Here is a 5,284-nt window from a genome sequence, read left to right on the forward strand (position 1 = left end):
AGAAGCTTATTTTTAACAATACAAGGTGTGGCTCCTGCCTTCAAAATGGATGCAGGCAGGTTCCTCAGTGGGCAATAGCCCCAGCTGTGTCAGGTCAGAGGCCAAAGCTGACACATGCTGCCCCATCCTTGAAGACAACCGTGGCACTTGGGGTGGCCTTCTTTGCTCCAGCTCTGGGAGCTTATCCTATATAACAATACTCTACACAGGTGGACCCTAAGAGTCTGTAGAGAAGTGCCAAGTTGCTCTCTGCAGCTCTCTGGAAAGGAAAGGGGTGGAGCGAAAGGCTGAGAAACAAAAGCTGTCTGAGTTGGGGAAAACACAGCAAGAGCTAATGACTAGACCAAAAAAATAACAAAAACAAAAACAAAAACAAAAACAAAAAAGAAACAACCAAACCCAACCCAAACTGGGCATGAAGCAAGGGCAGGAGACAGCTCAGTAGAGGCCTTAAGCTTTCTCATTCTTGTTTTAATAATGCGGAAAATTAAACAGGGCCCAGAGCAACTGCTCGCTCTTCTGAGAGATCAGTGAGAGAAGCTATATTTGGAACTGGAGCTAAAGTCCCAACCACCATTACCCCAAACTCGGACTGTATTTGGAGATAAGGCCTGTAGAGGGATGATTAAGTGAAAATAAGAGCAATAGAGTGGGTTCAAATCCACAGTGCCTGGTGTCTTTGTAAGAAAAAGTTAGACGTAGAACCCGTATAATGAGAAGCTTGTGTAGAGACGGGGATAAGATAATCGCCTTTGAGCCAAGGATAGAAGGTTTAGAAGTAACCTTGGCTCAAGGACTTCTACCTTACTGTGACACACACTTGTTTTGTTGATAGACCAAAATGCCTGGGAAAAAAATCAGCTTAATGGAGAAGGGTTTATTTTTGGCTCATGGGCTAAGGTTATCCTGGGGACAGGGGTTTGAGGGAGCTGGTCACATTGTCTCTGTAGGAGGAAGCGGCTAAGACTTTCTCCTTCTTATTTAGTCTGGGACCCTAGACCACAAGATGGTGCTGTGTCCACGCTCAGTAGCTCAGTATGGATCATCCCACCTCAACCCCATCCAGATGATCCCTCACACACATAACCCAGAGGCTAGCCTGATCTAAGGGCATACCCAGAGGCTTGTCCCCTAGATCCTATCAAGCTGACAACTAATATTAACCATTACAGCTAATGAACTGAACTGTGGGACAATAATTTCTGTTGAGCTTTTTGTTGTATGGTATTTATTATGGCGGTGCTAGCAAACTCTTGGGTTGTTTGGAGGAAGAAGGGGAAGAGGAAAAATTAACTTACAACCATGCAAATCACCAAATACAGGTGGTGCCACTTAAAGGAAGATTTATCTTTAAATTATGGATATGTGTGTGTTGGGAGGTATTACATGCGTTCGAATGCAGGTGTCTACGCAGGTCAGAAGTGTTAGACCTCCTTGGAATTGTTAGAGTGATATAAACCACATACTGGAGTTATAGATGGTTTATGAGCAGCCCAATGTATGTTCTTACATGCTGAACATTAGGTCCTCTGGAAGAGCAGTACATGTTCTTACATGTTCAACATTAGGTCCCCTGGAAGAGCAGTACATGTTCTTACATGCTGAACATTAGGTCCCCTGGAAGAACAGTACATGTTCTTACATGCTGAACATCTCTCCATGCCATGGCAACACTTTTTAAAGCATGAAGTACTAAATGTTGAGCCCTGTCATGTCTTGTGCTTGCATTCTTCTACAGGCTGAATCAGGGTTCCCCTGCAAAGCTCCCAAAGTCTAGTTCCTCACCCGAGTTGAAAGGTTAGGTTTCAAAGATATAAACTCAGACTTCGGGCTTTCATCTGTCTTTTGTCTTATTAAGTTTTAAGAAAGAGTTACTTGTCATGATTCCTTTAATATCTAAACATTAAGAAAAGATCTAGTTCCAAATATGTTTTTAGCAAAGTCTATGTCTTCTTATTTCCCATACATGTTTCAAGTATCAATGTGGTTCCAACAATTTTCTCATATACCTGCCCCACTGTAGTCTATAAAAGAAAAGACTTGAACTGCACAGAAAAGATAAAAACCCTTCCTGGGAACTGAAAATTAAGTGGAAAGTACGTCTGTGGTGACCCAGCCTTGTGGGCAATATTTAGCAAAACCTTTCTTAAACAACTTTTGCTTGAACCATATTGTAAACTCTGCTCACTTGAGAGCAAGTTTTAATAAGAGTAAGGCCAAACACTGGTCACCCTCTTGCTTCCTGCTTTGTGATGTGATCTATTTCTTTAAAGGTGCCCTCATCATAGCCATCTACCACACTGGAATGCACCCTTGCCTGAACCCCACCTTGCTGTTTAGACTTCTCGTACCCATAATTATAAACGATAAACCTTGTTCCTTCAGAGTGTTATCCTGCTTTAGGGATCTTATTACAGAATGCAAAAACAAACTAATGTAAGTGCTTTCTTCTTAAGGACATCTGCATGTTCTCCAGCAGCAAGGCCTAAGCAAAAAGATTGGATAGGCATGGTGGTGTATGCCTTCAAAGCCAGCACTTGAGAGGATTTCTGTAAGTTCAAGGTCAGCCTGGTCTACATAACAAGTTTCAGGACAGCCAGAAATACCTAAAGAGACTCTGTCTCCAAAAACAAGCAAGAAAGCAAACAAGTAATGGGTTGCAAGTCTCCTAGAACTTCCCTGAGCAGCAGATTCATGCAAATCGGTCCCTGTTTCAGTTTTGCATGGAACCAGGTTGATATTTATTGTCAGTAACCCCTGTATGTAGTTTGATGTTGCTGTAATCTGTTTATTTTTAGAAGAGTTTGGGAATGGTGTAAATAGGAGTTAAAAGATTATTATGTAAAAGTACAAAAGCCTAGGGTCCACAATGAGGGACTGACATACTAATTACAAATTCCAGGAACTCGTCACACTTTCAGTGATACTAATCTACTTCAGCAGTCAGGAGGGAGCAAGTGGGTTTTATTTTAAGCTGTCAGGCTGACTTTAGTGTTTGCTGAGACAAAAAAAAAAAAAAAAGAGCATCTGTTTTTGAAAATGGAAACCTGGTGCTTGATACCCTCTTCTTGTTTTTAAGATGCTCCTAAATCTAGAGGACTGGATCCATTAGGTGCCAACAAAAGCCAGTTAAACCAGATCCTACGAGCTTTGTTTTGTTTTCCCCAATAATGTGTCTTTTATTTTTATACAGCAACCTCTCAGCAGTAGTCCCAATAAAAAGAGCTATCATTTACCGTGCACCCAGCAGCATGCCAACGTCGGCGGCAGCAAGCGTTCTGCACACCTCGCATCTTTGTGTGCATCAGACATGTTGTATCACATGGTGGCTCTCTACAGAGAAGGAAATAAAGCTGAATGAGGTTAAATCGGGTCACAGACCTTTTCGATGGAGGGCAGGACCAGGACTTAAACCCAAGTGGACTCAGGTCAACAGCTCTAGTCCACAGCTGGAGCTCCTCACAAGGTCAATTCAGTGTGTCCATTTCACGTCCATGGCAGCCTGATGAGCTACTGTTTGGGGGATCTGTGAGTTCAGCCAGCTTGTCTAAGGTAGGAAGGAGAAGGAGATGTGCTCCTATCGTTTGCTCTCCCTTCTTTCATGCTTATTATTGTCCAACAGGTTCATATTTGGGAGACTTCTGACAACTTGTGAGAAGTAAATAAACATGCTGAATAAAGTCCTAGTCCAAACACACCAGGTTTGAATCCCAGCTCTTCCCATGTATACCATAACTTCCCACGAACATAGCCACCAGGCAACCACCTAACTTCAATGAGTCACGGCTTCCCTTGTTTGTAAAATGAGTTAATAGTGTCCATCTTAGAGGGTTAGAGTCAGGGCAAGAGACAGATGAGGTCCTTGGTACGTGGTTGGCTTTTTTTTTTTTTCTTTCAAGACAGGGTTTCTCTGTGTAGCCCTGGCTGTCCTAGAACTCACTCTGTAGACCAGGCTGGCCTCGAACTCAGAAATCTGCCTGCCTCTGCCTCCCGAGTGCTGGGATTAAAGGTGTGTGCCACCACGCCCAGCTGTGGTTGGCTTTTAATAAATTGCTGTTGACTGGTGTCTTCGCAACCAGGACTCCTGCTGTTTTATGTGACTCATAGCATCTATCTACAATATTGGAGAAGAAGCAAAATGAGAAGCCACTGGTGGACGGCATTATGGTAATCATTCTTAATATTTTCCCCAAGCAAACTGCATACAAGTTGTTTTATGCCAGTGTTCAATCTGGAAAACGTTATAAAACTTTGAGCAGACAATGGCACGCTAGTGCAGTGCTTGCTGAAGCACCATATGCTTTTCTGATAAAGATATAACTTTATTGCTTTTTATGTACTCTCTTGTTTAATACAGTAAGCAAATGGGAGATAATTTGAAATACTTTTACCACCGGTTACAGTGTCAGAACATGCAACTTACCTTTAAGAATGCAAATGATTCATTGCTGGCATTGTGAATACAACAAACACATCTTAAAAACAATCACTTGCATGGTGCTGAAGGAATCAGATTCTTAGGCTCTTCCCTCTGTGGTAATGAAGTGGGATGTCTTCTGAACTGTATTCTTGGAGCATCTGAGCTGGGTCAAATATATCTTTGTGATCTCTGTAGGTTCTTTTAGAGGCAGGGGGTGAAAAGCTGGCTCCTCTGTACTTAAAAACAAGTATTTAAAATTCCTTTGGAAAGAAGAATGATGTTTGATGGCAAAGAGTCCAAAGATACCTCTCATTTGGGGGTAAAATAGTTCTGGCAGAGGGAGAGGGACTGTGGAATCACAGGTAACAGATCATTGCACAGTGTCTTTCTTCATGGAACTGTAGCTTTTCCTTGCACTGATATACTGTAGTCTTATAACCCTGGCTCTTGGTAGACAGAATCTGAAGTGCATGCATTGCATCCTTTTGGGGGAGCTGGCAGGAACGAATGAAGAGAACTCTGGGTTTAGGCGGCATGTCTTTTAGACGTGGTTGTGCTGTGTCTCATCTGGGATGCATCTTGTGGTCTCTGACCCTTACCTATATTAATATGGGAATAGACTGATTGGACCACGTGATGTCCTAGCTATTTCTGAAGTCTAACTCTCTAGAGATGTAAATGATATGTGTGTGTGATCACCGGTCCAACTAGTTAGCACCCATTTAAATGAATTATGTCACATTTCCAAAACACCTTTTTTTTTTTTTTTTTTTTTTTTGGTTTTTTGAGACAGGGTTTCTCTGTGTAGCCCTGGCTGTCCTGGAACTCACTCTGTAGACCAGGCTGGCCTCGAACTCAGAAATC

Source organism: Mus pahari, chromosome 14, assembly GCF_900095145.1.
Source record: "Mus pahari chromosome 14, PAHARI_EIJ_v1.1, whole genome shotgun sequence".
NCBI classification, from domain to species: Eukaryota; Metazoa; Chordata; class Mammalia; order Rodentia; family Muridae; genus Mus; species Mus pahari.